At 28.1% G+C, this 21,978-nt stretch overlaps 1 protein-coding gene across 10 annotated transcripts in view; it reads left to right on the top strand.

Moving 5' to 3' along the window:
• Positions 1-21,978, top strand: part of LOC129906313 (leucine-rich repeat-containing protein 4B) — a 250,417-nt gene that overhangs the window by 25,526 nt on the left and 202,913 nt on the right. For 6 of the 10 annotated variants that reach the window (XM_055982017.1, XM_055982018.1, XM_055982015.1 and 3 more), the window contains one exon: positions 21,425-21,546. The exons of the other annotated variants lie outside the window; for them this stretch is intronic. The gene's annotated coding sequence lies outside the window, so the exon portion shown is untranslated. The remainder of the gene's footprint in view (positions 1-21,424; positions 21,547-21,978) is intronic. 10 annotated transcript variants of the gene reach the window in all.

The raw sequence follows: 21,978 nt of genomic DNA, 5'->3' as shown, positions 1-21,978 counted from the left end.
TTATTTTTACATCAAATGTGTTTTTTTAGACTTTAGGACCTTTTGAGTTATATTTTTTTTTCAAAGCCTTTGGTAACGTTATTAAGCTTTAAACTCTACAAATATAAAGTAAAAATGATTGGTATCATTTTGTGATTTTGAAACTATTTTCAAAGTAGGTATTCCTTTGAATGTAGTTGGGGCAATTGTTGAACATTTTTCAGTGTAAAATGTTGTAGTTTAGTTCATCAAAGGATTTAAAAAAAAATTCTCTTTTGAAACTATTTTTTATAAATTAATTAACTAAAGGTATTTTTTTTTTTTTTAAGTGGTTAAGTGATACCGAATATTTTACATTTTTTAAATTAATCAAAATAGTGGAAAACAAGTTTACAAAACAAAAATGTTTAGCCAATGATCGTAAAGGAATGTTTACTCTTATTTATAATTAATTTGCCATCATCAAAGAATAAACACATTAATTAAAGTATCTGGCATTTTTTATCGTGTTTTTGAACTGAGATATTGAACTTAAAAAAAAAAATTGTTTTAAAAGTTCAGCACTAAATTCTACAATGTATTCTGTCTTTATCTGCAGTTTAAACGTAAGAGTCAATTTATCTAATTAGGAAGGCTTAGCTTTTTGTTAATTGCAATCAAAGATTTTTCTTAGCGATTAATTTTTCAGACTACCAATTTTTAGTTGTAGGTACATAAGTGTACATTTTGGCGTTGCAATATTTTTAAAAGTAGATACCTCTGTTTTGTATTGGATTAAAATAATTTATACCTACATAATTTTTTTAATTTCTTTTAGGTTGAGATTTAAAAAATTTGTTAAGTTCAGATTTGCATATTTTTATGAAAAGTATTTGAAAAAGTTTAAATATGATACAAAAAAAAAATGGATTTTTCTTTTCTAAAGTTTAGCTTTCATACTTTATTCTGTGCTTAAAGCTGGAATTTTTAAGAATAACTCTGAAATGAGGGCTTCGATTATTTAAAAAAAATATGACATTGCAACAGGAAAATAGTTGAAAAGTAGAAAAGGTTACATATTTTGAATTAATTTTTACAAAAATGAATACAACTAATTAAATGATCTTTAAAAACTGCCATAAGTATTTTTTCAATAAAAGTTGTAGAAAAAAAGTTGTGGCCCTTCAAAGTATTTTTTCTTGAAAATGTACCTACTATTTTCCAGTATAACTTTCTTATTTTCAATTTTACAGAAAAAAAGTACCTTAATAAAAATTGTAGAGAAATAAATTATCTACATTAACGATGCTAACAAATATTTTTGTGGGACTAATAACGGTTCGCAAGATACATATTAGTAAAAAACAGTTTAAACAACTTTTTTCAAGATGGTGGATGTATACTCACATTAACCTCCTCTACACATCAAAACAAAAAAATATGGTCCTACCCAAAATGCAAGGTTCGGTCAAACTTTTGTAACATTTCAATGAACTATAAGCCATCTAGAGAAGAAATACGACTGTTTTAATAAACTTTCTCGAATAAATATTACATTTAAAGATACCTACTTCATTCACTTGACTGTTGAAAATAAAAATAAGATTCGATAATAAACACCAAAAAAACTAGCTATGCTAGATATAAACGTTAGTTTCAGATAAAGTAAATTTCAATTCTTTGGGCTATATTTAAAGGGATTTAATTCAATATCACTAGGTATTTTTTTCTAACTACACTGGTCTGCAAAATTTAACTTTTTTTTTCTCCTTCAAATAATTTTTTGATATTATGAAAGATTAGACTTTCCTGAATCTAAATCTGGTATCAGAAAAATTCTATCAGGTACCATTTTTGTAAAAATGATTTTTGAAAAATGTAAGTAGTTTCTAAAAAATCCCTCTTTTAGATTCATTTGAACTTGTATATAATTAAAACTATTTGTCGCATTGAGCTCAAATTTGGAGGACTTATGACCATAACATGACCTATCGATTGACACCAAATATGTTCTTTTACATTCATGTTTACTCATTTTTTAAAATAAAATAAAATAAAATAAAATAAAATAAAAGCAGACATTTCGAAATCCTTCACTTTTTAGTAAATCCTACATGAACAAAAGCACCTTAATTAAGGAAAATGTAAAATATCAATGCCCATTATATTTAAAAAGTCAAATATGTAAAGAAAACCAAAATAAAAAACATAAAAAAAATTTTACGTGTTTTGTAATTTTATATACTATTTTTCTATTTAGAAATATCTTATTTTTAATAAACTTTTCGATAAACTGCCTTGTAAAGCTTCAGATTTGTTTCTCCTAAAAACAATAGTACACTTTTCTTATAGTTTTTGATTTAATTTTAAGATATTCGCATTAAAGTATCACAAAATCAAGTTTTTTTTAGAAAATCTTAAAAAAACTACTATATCTCAAAAACCAGAGCTGGCCGAAATTTTTTGAGCTCGGATTCAAAATCAGCACACTAAAGTCCATTAGAAAAGTATACTTTTGTTCTAGGGAGAAAGATATATTAATTTTTAGAGATCAGTTTCTTTATGGTAAGGTATACCAAACCTTCTAAACTTACTGAAATTAAGATATCTCGGAGAAGAAAAGAGATATTGAGAAGATTGAAATTGAATTTGAAAGAAAAAAATAAGTTCTTTCATAAACCGTATCAATTTCAATTAAAAAAGATTACATTATGCCAAAATATTTATTCGAAAACAGCAAAAAAATGGGTTTTTGAGATTTTCAAACGGGAATATTTAAAAACATGACGTGATAGGTGAATTCTGACTTCGGATTCGAAATCAGCATATAAAAATCCTTAAGAAAAGTATAGTTTTATTTAAAGGAAGATTTCCTTGCAGACCAGTGCTATTTTTGACCTTAGGGAACACATGGAAATAAGTCATTAATTTACACATGGAAATAATTAATTAATTTACTCAAGACATAGCACGAATTCTTAGTAAGTTTGGTAAAACAACGAACAACTTTAACCCTTTATGTGTCAAGAGCAGCGTATTTTAAAATAAACTACCTGTAAGCATGTGCCTTTAACAATTATAATGTGAAAAGTCAAAGAACAAACTAATACATTTTATTTACTTTTACATATTTTCCAAAAATCCAAAAAGAAAACTCTGTAAACTTAAGACAGAAAATATATGTTTTTCGAATTTCTTACTTAAGGCATTGGTATCTTTTCAAGAAAATCAATTTTCAATAACATACTTATATCAACATTTCTGTGAAACATGTTGAACTATTGCGATAAAGTAGTATTTAAAAATTAAGTTATTAAAGTTAATAGTAATGCACATACTTCGTTATCGTTTTTTGTTGGATCTTTTTTGGTGTGTTACAGAAATGTCACATGGTGATATAAAGGGTTAAAAAATCATAACTCGCAAACATAATCCATAAGCAATTTATTTAGATACGAAAATTATAATTTGGTGTCTAAAATTTTTAGAAAAATTTCATTTTTTTGGAAATTCTTTATCGAAATCCCTTTTTAGTAGAGTAACTAAAGCAAATTATTTGGGAACCCGGCCGAACAGCTCTGATTTTGACGATTTTTTTTTCAAACGTAGGTAATTAAAAATACTTTAAAGTCTATACCTAGATTAAAAATTGCCGTATTGTTTTTTAAAATTAAAATTAAATTTTTTTTTACAAAACCATTTTTTTTGCTTAAATTTCATAAAACAAATTATAGCAAAAGATTCTCAGAATTAAAAAAAAAAATGTTATTAGAAAAATTTAAAATGACTTTTTTCCAAACTTTTTCTAATAAAATATGAATTTATTTAAAAAAAATTCTGGCCATAAATATTATCAGTTGAATTTCGAAGCAAAAAGTTAAAATATATCACAATTTTGAAAAATTCAAAATTACTTCAATTTCAATGGTTAATACTTGCTCAATAGGGCAAGTATTGGTTTCGTGTCAAAAAAAAATTCGAGGTTTTAATCAAAACTAACATTACGATGATGGAGAAGTCCAAAAAAGTGGGTTTCGTCATGACGTCCGTCGGTCTGTGCGTCGGTGTGTCCGTGCGTCCGTGCGTCCATCTGTAAAAGTAGCTACAGCCTAAACAGGTAGACGGATTTTCTTGAAATTTGGTATGGATGTTTATTTCGTAATTTCTAAGGTTGATGTTTTTTTGTTTTTTAATATCTCGCTTAGAACGTATACCTCCCATACAAAATTTTCGAGTTATTGCAAATTTCTCGAAAACGGCTCTAACGATTTTGATTAAATTTAACACACGTAATGCTGTATATAGTTCTAACATAACTCAAAAAATACGGATAGTGGAAATATGGTCAATGGTCATTATATTTTTTTTAAATCGCGGATGTCGGCTCTTCCCGTACATCATTATGGAGTTATTGCAATTTTCTCAAAAATGGCTCTAATGATTTTGATAAAATTTTGCATACGTAATACTCAAAGTAATTGCAGTAAAATTGCATTCTTAGTTTTTCTCAAAAAAGTCAAGTCAAATAAAAAAAAATTATTTAAGTAACTAACTAATTTATTTAACCTCCATGCCGGCTCTTCCCCTACATCAATCAAATTTCTTAAAAATGTATATAGAGGCAGCTCTTATAATCTACAAGTAAGCTAACATAAAAGTGCTTTGAACTGCAAGAGCAAGTACAGTGGTGGAAAAATAATTAGAAACACTCTCTTTCTTTTCAAAATGTTTGTATGTTCTTGATATGAATAAAAAATATTAGAAATATTTTTTAACAGAGGTATTTTAAGAGCTTGATGTTTTACTAAGGATCTCCTCTTTATTGCATCTTCTTTTTCTAAAATATAAGGGGTTGGTGTGTCAGGAATATTGTTAAGGACGTTTTATTATTTTTTTTGGAACATGTGGCATTTTTCGAGTACTGTACAACCACATCAACCAACTAATAGAAATTAGTTGGTGATAGTCCTTTTTATTAATTGTACGTTTAATTAATTGACCAAGTTTGGCAAATGTAAATGCTAAAAATCAAAAACAGGATATTTCTTAGTAATTTTTCCTCAGTGTTTCTAATTATATTTCCACACAAAATTGGACTATATTTTAGATTTTTTGCAATATTTTTCTTTTGTTGGATAAATTCTAAAATTTTTTTCTTAAAATGTTACAAGGATTATATCATCACTTGTGTTTGCTAAAAATTTGTTAAATATTTTGTATTTATAGTAAGAAAAAAATAACATTTTGTAAACAAAGGAAAACGTTTCTAATTATTTTGCCACCACTGTACGTGCGGCCCCAGTCGTGCATTTTATTTTTTTATAAAAACTGAATTTTTGCATTGAAATAATTAATTTTCTCAAAGACTGTGGTAAATAGGAACTTTAAATTTTTGCTATTTAACTTTCAACAGTAAGGGTTATTAAATGAATAAAAAATAATTTTATGTTTAGATGTTGAACTTTAAAAAAAAATAAGTTACATTTTCTTCGAAAATGAAATACTTTTTAGTTTTTTTCATAAACCGTTATACATATTGACATTTAATTTTATAATTTGAAATTATAATAAATGCGGCCAAAAAAATTTGAAAATAAATGCATTTTATATTACGACCAAGTTTAAAAAACGACATGTTAAAATTTTTTCAATAATTTTTTTTTTCAAAAATCTGAGTTCAATTACCATTCTTTCAAAAGCCGTTCATTCAATTTACTTAATTTTAATTTTTCAAATATGACTAAGCTTCTAGCTTTTTAAAAATGTAAATTTAAATATTTTAGGTGTTGCCGTTGTGTTCAAATATTTTTTTTTTGTGCTTGAAGTGAATTAATAAGAAAATTGCATCTATCGCTTGATTATGTAAGATTGTCCCTCACTCCTATATATTTTTTTTCCTTGAATTTCCTAGACAATCTTTTAATTTAATTTATGAAATTTAAGAAAAATTTTTGAAAAAAATTTGTTTTTGTTCATAAAAATCTTCAATTAAATTTAAAAAATCAAAACGGCAACACCGGCAATTTTTAATCTATAGACTTAAAGTATTTTTAATTACCGACGTTTGAAAAAAAAGATCATCAAAATCTAAGCTGTTCGGCCGGGTTCCCTAATATTGCCAATTTTTGAGCTTTAGTTACTCTATTATTTTTGTTGAATTCAATAGGCATGTAGTAACAACCATATCAATATTATTTTTTTTGTAGTAACCTACTTTAATAATAGAAATCTGGTATTTTAGGTTTGTAGAAAAAAGTTTGTAGAAAAAAAAAGGCATTAAAAAAAATTTTTTTTTGTTATTATGAGTAATTCCATCGACACTAGTGTCCGAAAACATAGAAAGTTTATAATAAAAACAGTGGCAGAAATCAGAACTACCAAATTTGCTGCACGGGCTTAAAAGAAAAATCTGAAAAAAAAACGGATACAAAATTCTATATTAAATTGATTTTCTTTAAAAAAAAAGTTGAATAGAAGGACATAAAAATAGAAAATGTTTATGAATATTTAATTTCCACTCGAATTGAGTATTAAGCATATGGAGATACTCCTAATCCGGAAATAATTTTTACCAACCAACAAGAAACTCAGCTAAAAGTTTCCTTTGACATCTCTTTTAATCCTAGTTTGTTTTTTTCTCTAAACAACTTCTTTATACATTAACATAACTATACAGAAACTTTTAATGAGATACGATGATCAAATTTTATTTTTTAAACCAATCTAATGGACTTTCTAGAACTTCCTGCCAATAATATCATGTCTATGTATGAAGAACCGAGGATAGGGAGTATAGAAGCACTCAGCTGATAAACATTTTATAAAAAAGGACAAAGGTTCTACCTAACCTAAAACTCGTGTATACAGTGTAACTTTACAAAATTTATTCATGACTCTTTGAAACATACGGTATAACAAGCATTTTGTTGAAAGGTCGATAGACTTCTTAAGTGATGTAGTGACTCTGCTCATGTTTTTTTTTGGGTTCACATGTGTGATCAAATTATAAAACAGATATTCATTAACATAATCTTTTAAGTTTGTCGTTTTTTCTTTGTTTTCGGTTCATACCGAAAACTTATACTTTAGCCAAACTACCTGACACGTGAGTTTTAATGAGTTTTTAAAACAATCAATCATAAAGGCCGGCCGGCATGAGTTGAATAAGAAGATGTCGAACCGAAATATTAATTTTTAAAAAACAATCAATATTTTTTTTTTTGAATTTTGCAGAAAGAAGCTTGAAAGAATTTAATGAATTTAGTGTTTTTGTTGAGTTGACACATAAAACTCTGTGAAATTCCATATATTCAGCAAAGAAGTTATGAAGAGTTATGCATTAAGTTCATTAAGTTTCAAAAGTTTTTTTTGATGAAAAAGAGATCAAAAACTCTTTGGATATACATATTAAGAAAACAGATTTTATTCAATTTTTAATAAATATTTATATGTATATCTATTTCTATGAAGTACACACTCATAAGTCATAACATTCACACTGGAATGAGAGTTTTAAAGTTTTCATAACTAACCCCCAGGACTTTATCTTCTTCATAGGATATAAAATTAAGATTGAATGTGTCTGACATATAGGTGATGCATCCTATATACACAATCCTTTAGGAAAGTAACCTATGAAATTACGAGTTTAAAGGTACAAGTGCAACTTGAGAAAGTGGACTTTTGACTCTAAAAAAGTTTTAATAACTGGACTGTCACTTGATTCTTGTTAAAAAAAAAAACAAAAGGATGAACTTTGAAAATTGCTTAGATGACAGATGAAGAGCTTTATGTGTGTCTTTAAAATATTCGTATCACACTCAATTTAAAGGACGAAAAAGTTTTATTCCTAAAATAACGAGAAATCATACACCAACAATAAAAATGACTGTTAGATTATTTTTCAAAGTTCAGGGTAAAAAGAAGATAGAAAATCTAAAAATAGGGAGCTTTTTTTTAGCAAAAAATCAATAAAACATTAATCCGAACCTTTTTGTTTGTCCATTAAAATATAAAATGGAAAACTATCGACAGAACAATAATTTCTAATTCAATAATGTACCATTTCTGTTAAATAACAATCCTCTGCAATATTCCAATTTTATGTATTTAAGTAGTACGAGTTGGGATAATAAATATTGTCTAGCTAATAATAATAATTCCAAAAACATATCGAATCCTCATAAATATTTGATTTATTAGGTCAGCAAGTTTTGTTTTTTTTTTTTTTTTCTTTTTCCTTTTTTACTGTGTCAACTTATATGTTTATGACCGTAGCAAATGACAAAAGTTATAATAAAAAAACAAAACAAAAATAAATATATAAAGATAAAGGAAGTTATCAATCAAGTCTATGTATTTCAAATTTATTGATATATCTACTCTTGATTTTGAGACTTAAACAAGTAGATATTGATAATAATAAAGTAAGATAAAATTTAGTGCTTTCTGAAGAAGGTTTATAAAAAGGAAAAGTTTTGTGAATGATTTGATAGTTATTTTTAAATGTCTTTTGTCGAAATTGATGCAAAACGAAATCTTTACCTATATCATGGATCTTTTTAATAGAACTTGCTTCACCAGTAGAAACTTTAATATTTTTTTAGGTTTTCTACTTAAAAAAAATTAAACAGTAGATATATTTAATTTAAAAAGTGCACTTAAAAAACAATTATATATACGTCAAAAAAAGCTCAGGAAGAAACAATCAAAAATGTGGCATGCCATTTAAAAGAAATATTAATCGACGTATAAAAATAAACTTTTAAAAATATTATTTGATCCGGTTTCAAAAAATCGAAACCCTTGACTTTAGCTCCTTTAGCGATTTAGGGTTTCGATTTTTTGAAAACGGAGCTTATAATAATTTTAAAAGTTTTCTTTAAAATTTATATTGCTATAAGATTAAAAGTTTTATTAAGATTGGATTTATAACCTGTGTCGAAAACATTAACTATTCAATCAGTCAAGATTGATTTTTTGAGAAATATTATTTAATTTTTTAATAAAACAAAATTTTAAAATCAGGGGTCGAATTATGGCACACGATTACGATCATACGTTGACGTTTTGACTATTGCCGTCTGTATTTAATTAATAAAAAAGATAGGGACAGAAAGCGGTCATACGTTTACGAATATATGCCGTGAATCGACCCCTGATTTGAAAAATTTATTTATTTTTTGAAGATTCAAACAGTTATAAAATGTTAAACAGATTTTCTGCAAACTAACGTTTTCAAAGTAAGCTGGTTAAAAAGCACTGCTTTGAAATTTCATCATTCAAGAGTACAACAAATTTTAATGCATATCGAAAATATGCAAAATATATGCAAAAAGTATGTACAAAAATATGCCAAAAATATGCAAAATATATGCAAACAGACAAAACATATGGAAAATTGTATTGAAAAATTTTATTAAATTTAAAAAAAAAATTGTTTATTTAAGGTAAATGCTAGCACAAATGAAAACATCAAACTAAAAAGATTATAATAACATTAATCTGGTGAAGATATTTTTTAAAAATAAGGTTGCCAAATAGAAGTTCCCATTTTAAAAGCGGAAATTTTTTAATTTTTTCATTTTGAGTTAATAAATTATAAATATGCCACAGTTACTTCTTCTTGTGACGTTGAAAGAATTTTTTCTGCATGTCCCTCAAGTAAGTAGAGTAAAGTAAACAGAACATAAGTTTTGTTATTGTATCTTTTAGTCTAATTAACTGGTAGTTAAGTATAAGTATCCCAAAGTTAAATTAAGTTCTCAAACACTTTGAAAAAAAAAGAACAATAACAAGAAAATGTCACAAACAGTAATTATGAAATCGGTTTTAGTTTTCAGTTACGAATTCTTGTATTTTTTTGAAATTATTTGAAATAATACGTTTTTGCATCAATTTTAATTATGTAAGAACCCCATTTTCTGAAGAATTTTTTAATAAAAAAGATTTTTCTTATTTTTTTACAGAACAAAATGTTCTAGTAACTTGAAATTTATTTTTCTCAAAAATATCAAAATTTTCCTCAAAAAAAAAAAAAAAAAATTGTCTTCAATAATTAAGTGCTCGAATAATTTAAAATAACTACCTTTACCATTTTCTGAGATCTTGCAAAACAAGTTTGGGAAAAATTAACTTCAAATAAGCAAAACAAAAGTATGTAGATATTGAAAAATTCGTAGGAAAATGGGGTAGTTAATTAAAATTAATAAAGGATTTAATAATTTGACATAATTTTAAAATGTTTTTTTTTCGAAAATAACGAAAACTATTTTTGCTATGCCAAACCCGATTTTTATGATAAGAGTTTTGGGCATTTTTCTGGAAATTGATCTTACCTTATATCAGCACTTGATTAGCGCTAAAGGATGCACTAACAAAATTTATATTCTGTTCACTTTTCTGTTCTAACTTGATGGTTTTGGAGAGAAGCGGCAGCTCCACTTAATTTAAATTTAGGAAAATTATTGTTTTGTATTGTCACACCAATTATCTTGAATACCTATATGCACAGTTATGTATTCATTTAGTCTTTTTTAATACTCGTATGTGGCAATAATTGAGGCGTTCAAAACATTAATGGGTCAAGTCCACTTCTATATAGGTTGCATGTTTTAAGGTCTTAAAAATTAAGTACCTATTGCGTTTTATATTAAATAGTTTGAAAGAAATTCTGGAGATGTAGAGCTATTGACCTGTGAAACATTTATTTCAAAAATTCCTTTCCTGAGAAAAAAGCTTCTCAAATTTAGCATAATTTTTGCATATTTTGCATATATTTTGCATACATTTTGCATATATTTTGCATATATTTTGCATACATTTTGCATATATTATGCATTGTACATTTCATGCAAATGTGCAAAAAAAATAAAATATGCATTATGCTATCAACTTTATTTTCGATGAAACGAATTTTGGTGTCATCAGAATTTACCTATCTTAATTCTTCAAAAATGTGCAAATATGCAAAACCCGAGGTCTATAATGAATTATAACTTTAAAACTGTATCGCTTTTAGTCTCATTCTAGCATGGTTTTCAATTTTAAAATCTACAGGATTATTTTTTTTGCCAGGTAAACTGACTTAAAATGAAGAATATAAATAAAATTATGATGTCTAATAATTGTCGTAAATTTATTCCTCTAGTTTAATGTTTTAAAAGCGAAAAAAAAAAAAAACTGCCAAAAAGGAAAACATGACTCATTTTATAAACATATATGCCAGCCAAATATTTTTTTTATCATCCTCCAACACATTTTGTTGTGAAATAAATCTAAAATGCCTTAGACATTAGAAGATGCTATTTCGCATCCTTGAATAACCTTAAGTTGTCAGCTTCCAGCAAACAAACCACAAATCAATTGTATCTTATTTATATATGTATTTCACTTAAGTATTCCCTCGTTACAATAAGTTGACTCAATAATACAGCTAATGTTTCAGAAGTGGGATATTATAAGAAAATACATATACCCTCTGCATATAGAAATGTCACAAGTCACATAACAAATCAAAACCGAAATTACATACATATACCTAACTAAATGGCTATATATAGAGAGAAGAAAAAAAAAATTGAGAAAAGCTGAAAGTCCTTTAATCCAATTTGCAGCTCATATTTGCAGTCTCAAACTTTAGACGCTCACGTTTTCAGCAAAAACGTTCCTTGGTTTTGGTTAGGTTTCAGTTTACTCCTCGCGCTTAGCAAGCTTTTGCCTAATTAAATATTAAAATGTTAATTTCATAAGGGATGATGATGATGATGATGATGACTTTTTAGGTTCGTATTTATCTGATGTGTTTTCCCGGTGAATTGTGGGGTTAAATTCTTTATCCAATTGAAAGTTTTTTTTCTCTCTGAACAAGGCGAAGAATGAGACGAAAGAAACTTTATCGCCAAACTAAATAAAAAAAGAAATCATCTTTTTTTCATCCACTTTAGAGCATCAGATGAGTGATGATGCCGAGAAAATATAGGTGAAAAAAATAATTCACAAACGAACAAAAAAAAAAATCCTTAAAGAAAGTCGAAAAGGACCAACTTATAAAGTCCTCTTATAATTATTCATCTTTTAGGCTTATTTTTTTCATTCTTTCTTCTTCTCCTTCAAATTTTTTCTTGGTCTTCTAGTTTTGGTGAGTTAACACCCCATCATTACTGGAATCGGTAACACACCAGACAATGAATGGTTTGTTCACAAGGTAACTTGTGACAAATTTCTCAGGACTAAAGCAGCCCACACTCACCTTTTTTTTTGAAGGAAAGAAAAGAAAAAAAATGGAACTTGAGCGCATTTCTATTCAAAAAGTAGCACTTTTGTGTCACATTTTGTGTGTGTTAGATAGATATGCCTGCTCTCTACCCTCGCTCTAACAACAACTGATGCTACCTCAACATAAGAATGAATTGTCGACTTGGGAGCAATTTAGTTCAAGGAAGTCCACGTCCTCGACGCCATATCACAGAGAGAGAATAGAAGGTGATTTCAGGTGTGCTGCTAAGAGGAACTCATTTGTCCATCAAACCGAAAGTTTTTGTTTGTGTTTTTTTGTCAAAGATGGGGCAGATGAGCCAGTGTGCCACCGTGACATCCAGACCGGACCTCTATTGCGCGCTCATACACACAGATCAAGGACAACATTCAAACCCTACCCCAGCCCAAATCCCTGCAGCACTCAATTTCTATTTAAAAAAAAAAAAAAAAACAACAACAAAAAATTGAGAGAGAAAAAAAAAACTTGTACAAAAACATGTTAAAACGTTTTTTGTGTCCCATTTCCTTCTCAAATGCTCTTGTCCTTGCATTTTTAATTTTTTAACCTCTTCTTGACTCACATACATACAAATGTACATACATTATACACAAACATATGTGAAGGCGTTTGTCGTCATCATCAGAATCGTGTATAGAGATAGGAAAAAAAAGGGAATAAAAATAAAAAGTTTATGCTAACGACAATCGTTGACCCCTATCAGACGGCAGATATCAGCATCTCATCGGCACACTGCAGCCAGAAGCAAGTGCCAGCGTGCAACATGACGCAAAATTATATGAAAATAATAATCTTTTATGGCTTTACGAGAAACGAGAAGACCACCAGAACAACCATAGCAAGGATGTTTAGAAAATGCGCGTCCTTGAATCAAGTCCTCAAAGATTTCTACACTCTGTGTGGTTTGATAGGTTTTTCTATTTTATTTTCTAAGCTTTTTGCGAAACGAGACTCAAAAAGTATTTGTATAGGACGAATTCTAACAACACAAAAAAAGGGTTTTTGAAAGATTTAGGCTATTGATTATGTCTTAAAAAACATGCCAATAAGGAACTAAGACGTTCGCAGGTTTTTAATTGCAGGAATCTTTCAATGGATAATAAAAAATAATAAAACCGCGGAGTGCTATTACATGAGAGGGTGGAAAATGAAGATAGGGGTGCAAAAGCCCTCTCTTTGGTTATTTTAATGTATCTTGTAAACAAAGCAAAATTTCGATATATTACATTTAAAACTTTTTGTAGAAAATTAAATTTCCTATCAAAATAATGTTTTTTTTTTGTTTTAATGAAAAAACAAATCCATACCAAAACAGTAGAAACAAACATAAAAAAATTTAAAAAATCGATTTTATGAGAATTTTATTTGTTTTGTTTTTTTTTTTTGCTTTTTTTGGCTGTTTTTTTTTTTTTTTTGGGCTAAGATAGCATAAGCATTTTTCAAAGAAGATTACATTACTTTCAAAGTGCTGGGCTTAGTACCTAATTTTTTTTCTTTGAAAATTAACTGAAGTTTGGCCATTTGTGAAAGTATCCTTTTTTGCATTTTGACGTGATAACGTCTTATAAATCGATGAACCATGGCAGCCAACACAAAAAAGTGACGCCATTTTCTAACGTTACACTCTCGCATTTTCGCAGTGCTGCAAAAAATTTCAATTCAAAATTAAAAATAAACTATTAGACGTACAAAAATCTTCTATAGCTTATTTGAAAGATAATAACCTAAAGCTTACTCCAAATGAAGGATTTTTAAAAATTCCGTCATTTAATAGGGTAAACTGGGGTAAAACGGAAAGATGAAGTTTGGGCTTAAATCTAAACGCAAAGTCGTAGAGAATTGATTTTTTTTTGTTATAGATAGATAAAACTAATTTAAGAATAAATGCATTTAAGATAAAATTCTTAAAAATTTTGAAACTAAGCTACAACGTGTGTTGGGGCTATAACAAAATGATGATTTTGGGTAGGTTAAATTTTTTTGACAATTCTAAAGGTGCCAGGTAAAAGATGAGGGAAAAAAAATAGGCATCTGATACGGATTTTTTTCCAACACTCTGCGTTTCGAAATATGAATTTTTGAAAAACACCTTGTTTTTTAGGGGTATTTTTGGGTAGTTTTTGATTTTTAGCTTTTTTTGGAGCTTTCAAAAAATCTCAAACTTATAAGACATGTAGGTTTTAGCCTTATGCATACATGTGCAAAAAATTGGAATCGTTTAGTGAGTTTTGACTGAATAACGGAAGAAACAATTTTTTAAAAAACACGTTTTTTTACACAATGTTAAATCAAGAAACTTGAGAAAAACCTCAAAACACTACTGGAGATCTGTTGCCCCCCGAACAGCCACCAGTGTGGGAAGTACCGTAATCTCAGTTTGGAAATTCGACATGGTTGACTTTAAAAAATTCTAACTTCTCTTGTAGGCATCTTTGAAATGAGATTGATAAGTCATATGAAAGGTGAAATAATAAGCTTTCACATTGTATAAAATTTTGTATAGGTTGTCAAACAATAAAATTGATTCCATAGCGTGAGAACATAAAAATAAATGTTTTTTTTTTGCTTTTTTTAATAAAATTTAGGGTGGTCCTTATTTGTATTTGAGAAAAAATGTATTATTTTTTTTTTTTTTACTGAGCACCCGATTTTATTGTTCCTATGCAATTAAAATGTGTTCAAAAAAAATTTCAAGAATATCGGACAATATTAACACGTGCCGCTTTGAGTTTGAAGTTTTAAGAATTCTCTTCTATAAGGGTTAGTAAATAAGAATCCAAGCAATGTCTAATTTTTCATTATTGAAGTCATATTTTTATAAATAGTGTTAGAAAAACAAATATTATTTTAAATAAATAAATGTTTGGATTATATTTTCATAAATTAATGACATTAAATTAACCTTCGTAACGAGTTTCGAGACTTGTTTTTTTTTACCTTCTGGTTAATCTTCCGAATCATATTCTCGCCATAGCATCCCTGTATTTCCTCTATCTATACTTTCTCATGTCCAGTTCTCATTATCCAGTTTCCTTAGTGTCCATAAACTCTGAATTCCACTAATTGAAGTTCGGATGTCAGCTCTTTTGTTTACCTGAATTGAATATTGAAATAGCTACTTCGTAGGCTTTTCTTATTATTTGATTTTGGTTGGGACTAAGCACGTTGCTAATAAATTGAGTTTGGTTTAATGGAAGGTTTTTAATGAAGGAAAAACCAAGTTAGATACGTCATTGCTCGATTGTATTAAGTAATTCATATCCACAATGATTTTTTTTTCGGCTCTTTGGAGGCTATTTTGTTTTGATATTTTTTTCATAATTACTTCGCTAGACACTTGCTTCTTCTTCCCAAAAAATAATTGATTTTTGTGCTCCAGCCAGGACTTAAACCAGCAGTAATTCACTTCAAAAGTTTTTCAAATTCATATCTGCGTGTGAATCATATCAAAACGAGCTTCACTCTCCTAAGCTGCAAAGCAGTGCATTATTAATAACCACTTCAAATTCATTGAAAATAACAAAGGGATCGAAGGTGATGGTGTTTTTACTTTTTTCCAGTGCCACCCTCGCTGTAAAGAGTAAAAAAGAGAAATTGAAAAACTTCGTTACACTCTATAAATATCGCGTGCGAGTTGTAAAAATAAATGTGACCCAAATCAAGTGACACGTAATGTAGTTTTACGCGCTTCGCTGGGGAACGAGAACACGACTTAATTTAAAAAGGACGCAAAGGAGCACGATTTCATTACAATGAAACGACAGATAAGGTGAGGTTAAGCAAAAAAACAGCAACAACAATGAGAAGGCAAATGAAAAAAAAAAAAAAATAACAACATCGAAACCAAATTATTATAAACGTGACATAATCCGTTTGTCAAATACCGTTATACGAGCTTCTCTTTCTCCATATACATAATACAAATTATGATATTTATGTTGTTTCATCTTTATTTTTTTTTTTTAATATTCTGCTCCTTATTTTCCCACAACAACAAAAAAAATGTTTTTTATTTTCCGTGAAATGATAGGAGAGAGGCGTGACGTACTTTTTTTTATTTATTTTTTTTTCTAAGGATTCATAGCAAAGTGCATGCAACAGCAAAAGGTTCTTCTCGAGGAATGTGAATTAGGTTCACACTAATGCGAGTAATATGAAGAGAAAAACTCCTTTTCACGGTTTAGTTTTGTGCGAGTTGTGATATATCACAGAGCACAGAGTGAACATAAAACATGCTAAGAGTCGGAAGCCAGATAAGTAGGTAAGTTGGCAGTAGAGTAGGTAGGTGGATTTATTTTTTTTTTTTTTACTGTCAGTGCACTTTGGTTAATTTAATTTATTTACCTTCTTGTGCAAGTACACAGTACTTGTTTATAGTATTTGTTACTTTTTTTTTGAAGGAGAGGTTCCCCTTTTTTGTGTTCTTTTTCCTAATTAGGGACACAAATGGATTATGTTTGATGTGGTTGGTCTAGTTTCACAAAAAAACAAAAAAATAAATACGGAGGGAGAGATTTGTATTTTAATTAGGGCGCATTTAATTTGCAACAAGTGGCAGAGTTAATTTAATGGTTTTTGTTTAACAAAAAAACATACAAACAAAAAAAAATGAATGAATGAAAAAGAAAGTCATTGTTTTTTGGAATCTAATTTTAGTTAAATTTGGTAACCAAAACTTTTATGCTGTTATACAATCTACTAGCTCACCCGTATTTGAGTTACTTAATAGAAAAAGTTGAAGTACTTTGAACTTTGGGAGTAAATATTTAGTATAACATAAAATTAATTTTTAAATACTTTTTTAATTTTTTGTGGAAAATGTATTTTTTGTTTGCAAGGACAGGTCACCATCCCGAGTTGTTTTGAAATAATGTTCTTGTTCTTTGTTTCTCGTTTACTCATTATGTAAGGATCATCTGTCCAACATCAGCAACCTTCAGTCTTGTTGACTTTATTAATCATTATGTTGTGTGCTAATTATAATTAATAGGCAAACTACTTAAGCACTAAGAGAAAACAATGTCATTTTATTTTGAAGGCGTTTCCAAAAATATTAACAAATAAGTATTATTTTGAGGCCCCTAAGATATTTTATTTCTCGCTCTTAAGAAAAAGAGCTCCAAAAAAATCTGAATTAAATTCATGTAATGCATGATTTGTCAATTTTAGTTCAAAATTGTCCGAAATTTTATACAAAAATTGTTTTTTTTTAAATAAAAGAAAAGAAAAAATCTTATAGATATTCTAAATTCAATTCGACTTAAATTCTTAATTTTATTTTTTAAAACTATCAGGCATATTTTAATTGATACTTTTTTCAGTCGCGATAAATTTTTTGTAATTTTTTCATGTAGGTAGATCAAAAATTTCAAAATCGTTATTCAGAGAAAGTTAATCTGCTATTAATAAAATTTTCCTTTTGGTTTGTTAGCAAATTTTCGGCACTGGCTTTTCTTCAGTTAAAAGTTTTTCTAGGTACTACGTAACTATAATTATGTTCTATATTTTCATTATTCCACATGTAGTTAAATGAAAACTTCCAGGTAACCATCCCTTCTAGACCGAGATTAAACGTAGTTTGCCGTTTAATTTCTGCTATTCAAATATTTAAAAAAAAAATGGTACCCATTTCATGATTTCATTCAAAAGAAATATATGTTTCAAAAAAATTAATTTTTTAAAAATTGAAACATTTTTCAAAATTCAAAGAAGTGACTTTTTGAAAAAAATGTGTTATAATTTCTGTTGCTTCCGAAAGTAAAATAAAATGCACGACTGTGTCGCACAAACTTGCTCTTAGAAATAACAACTTTTTATATACAAATTTTATTAAATGTATATAAAAAACAACTCTTTAAATTAAATTGAGCTCAAAAAAAAGTATGCAGTTTATTTTCATTTATAAAGATGCATTTGTAGAAATTTTTTTTTTCAAAATCGTTGGAGCTGCTATTTACAAAAGTATTTAAAAAAAAAAAATTAAAAATAAATTTGGTATGCCATTTTGTAGAAACTTTTAATCAACACGGAAAACCAAAATTTCAAAAAAATTCAATGTCACGTTTTCGAAAATTAGATTTTTCAAAAAAAAAATTTTTTTAATTTTTTAAAAAATCCAAATATTATTTTTTTTTCCAAATTTTGTTTTTGATTTATATTAAGGCAATATAAATATTTTTGCATTAAAAAATCGTTAAAATTGAACTATTTATTTGGAATTTAATTTGAAATTACCGTTAGTAAGAATTTTTAAAGAAAAAACTTTTTTCATTAAAATATATAGACCTTATTTAAAAACTTATACTTGATTTATTTTTAATTATATTGTAAGAGTTGTTTTTGAGAAAATTAAACTTTTCCTAAATTGGTATATGAAAGACGTACCGTTATTTTTGGTCCAAAAAAATTAATTCCGAAAACTACTCTGTTTGAAGTAGACCGGCCTATCCGTTTAGGCTGTAGCTCCTTATACATACCGACCGACAAACATCCTGACAGACAGACGGACTTTTGAGACCCAATTTTTTGCGTTTTCCATCATCGTAACATCATGGAAAATTGTTATCTCAAATTTTTTTTACGAATGTTTAACCTGCATACTACCCATATCACAAGTTAAAAAAATATTTTGATTGCAGCTACAAAACCTCAGAGAAATGGATATCATTATTTTTGATATCTCACTCGCTGAGGTGGATTTTTTTGGTCTTTCCAACAATTTTTTTTAAGTTGGTAACCATTTTTAAGAAAATATCAATTACCACTTAAAAAAGAAAGTTGACAAAATTTATGAACCCTTTTTCAAAAATACTGTTCAAAATTTTCGGCTAAATCGTTTACGAGAAATTTCGAAATTAAAGAAACGCTTCTAGGGCAGGTGCCTATAACGGTTAAAAAAATATTTTTTTTCTTATGATGCTCCATCTCATTTGCAAAATTACACAAAAATTTTTAATCATAACCGTTAAAACTGTTTTTGAAAAGACTACACTTTTGAAAATGTGTTCGAGAGAAGGGCTCCGAATCCAAAAATTTCAAGAATATCATTTCTTTTTTGTTTTATATTGATCCTTTGCCGTTAATAATGATAAAAAGAGCAAAATTTGCTGGGAGTTTCCGTTCAGAATCGGGCTGATTAATTTATTTTTGAAAGTAAAAGTGCATCCATAATATATCGATCAACACTGATTTTTTGCCCAGCATGCTACTCGTCCACACTCTCAGTTAAGTGTGGACGTGTTATTATTCATGTTGAATGTCAGTGAAAAGTCATTTTTGAATTCAACTGCCATTTCACTGTCAAAAAGCCGGAAAATCGGCAACGGGTTGCGTTTTCGGGTCAATAAAAGCTATTGATTAACACGTCTACATTCACTCCACTTTATTGATCAAGCGTGTTGATCATCACAAATCAACATAATGTGGACGCAGCTTAACAGTTTATAACTCATTTTTATAAAATAACAACATTTCAGATTAACAAAAAAAAAACATAGAAATATTTCGCTGTATTTTTTCACTTGAATCTGATTCATCTAACAAAGAACATGTTTCTAACCGAATCTTTAATGTTATTCATTTTGGAAAATAAAGGCTTACACACGTAGATAAACGAAAATATTGTTAAGATAGCTAAAGCCTACTTTTTCAAACTATATGTATCGGGAATTGAATTTCATTTTTCAATTTATTTCGAATTTGCATTCCTTGTCGTATTGCCCTCCTCCAACCTCTCAAGTTCGATTGATTGCAAACGTTTCCTCGTTTTGACAAATTTTTGAGCCCATAGCGAACTAGATTGGAATTGTTTTAGCTGCATTTAAATGTCTTTAATTTCCGACCAATCAAATTTCGACAAGTTAAAGATCTCTCATATCAGTACATAATAAAGTTAAGTGTTTCCGAAAACTTTTTAAATTGTGAAAACCTTGAAGAAAACTCTTCGACTGATGAACTAATAACCGATTTAAACTCTTCAGTTAGTTTCATCTGGTGTTTCGTATTAATTCAATCTGTTAAATTATTTCATGTTTGGAAAATACATGCACATAGTTTTTCAATATAATATCTTTACTTAAAATTTGCAGTTTACCCTCAACCATTTAACTTTTCTTTCAGTGAAGATTGTTGAATGTTGAAATCAAGTGAGAAAATGAAGAAAAGAGTTTTACAGCGGAACAAAATCTCAAGAAAATCTTCACTAGAAAAATCGTTCAATGCCGCTCAAATATGCAATTGGATTATTTACTCATTGGTGGCGTGCCGGAAATATTTCATGGCGTGCCACCAATGGCACGCGTACCATTGGTTCGCCATCCCTGGTCTAAACCATTAAAAAAAAATTCGTAAAAATAGGAATTTTGCCATATTTCGATAAATTTCAAAACCAATGTTCGACCGGAAGTCCTTACCCAATTTCAACAATTTTTTGTTCTCTACTTAATATTTAGCTAATACAAAGGTTTTCCAAAGCTTTTTTATTAAAAAAAAGATGTTAGGGTTTTTAAATTTTTTTTGTAAAAATACCATTTTTATATTTTTTCAAGCTTTAGAACCGATGCGCGATTGAAGATATTAACCGATTTTGATTATTTTTTAACCCCTTCTTAGTCTTCACCATTCACAACTTTTCCGCGCTATTACGATTTGAAATTCAAAAAAAAAAAACCAAAAACGACCCACCTTATTATATGTACATACCGACAAACATCCTGACAGACAGACGGACCCAATACGGTATAACTTGCATAGTACCCATATCGCAAGTTAAAAAAATATTTTGATTGCAGCTACAAAACCTCACAGAAATGGATATCATTATTTTTGATATCTCACTCGCTGAGGAGGATTTTTTTGTTCTTTCCATCAATTTTTTTCAAGAAAATATCAATATACCATTTTTAAGAAAATATCAATTACCACTTAAAAAAGAAAAACTGACAAAATTTATGAACCCTTTTTCAAAAATACTGTTCAAAATTTTCGGCTAAATAGTTTAACAGATATTTCGAAATTAAAGAAACGCTTCTAGGGCAGGTGCCTATAAGTACACAAAAATTTTTAATCATAACTGTTAAAACTGTTTTTGAAAAGACTACACTTTTTTTTTTTCGTTATATCGAGTACAAGTTTTATAAATTTTCTTTATTCAAAATTAAATTAAATTTATTTTTTTTTTTTTTCTTTCAGGTATGTACTCTCAAATCTCAAATTAATGTTTCCATCTCCTGACCAAAATAAAGAGAAAACGTGTAATGTGCTGGTATTTCCTACTAATTTCTCAGCGTTAAACAAAAAAAGTGTTCTTAAAGGTAAGTTAATTTGTCCTTCTTGAATCATTTAAAGATATTAAGATTTAACAAACAATTAAGGACTCATTTTTCTCATTCTTCTTCAAGAAGCTATCTTCAAATATAATATTTTCCTGTGTTTTAGAGATTAAACAAATACTATAATAGCAAGTTTTCAGGCTTTTTGAATTTTTGTTGACTCAGTTAACTTCTGCAAAAAACAAATCAACATCTAAAACTTAACTTTCATCAAATTTCACTTTTTATCAAACTCAATAAAAAAAGTAATAAAAACAATTTCAAGACTCGTTCATGTCTTACTAGGCTAATACCTGATTACACACATCACGAATCACGATTGCAATTTTTTTTCCAAATTTGGAACCCTGTAACCAGCAGAGCTCATATCGAAATCGATAATGCTTATGGTGTTTATCATCACAAACGCAAAAA

The sequence above is a fragment of the Episyrphus balteatus genome, chromosome 1 (assembly GCF_945859705.1).
Source record: "Episyrphus balteatus chromosome 1, idEpiBalt1.1, whole genome shotgun sequence".
NCBI classification, from domain to species: Eukaryota; Metazoa; Arthropoda; class Insecta; order Diptera; family Syrphidae; genus Episyrphus; species Episyrphus balteatus.
This window is presented reverse-complemented; position numbering and strand designations above follow the sequence as displayed.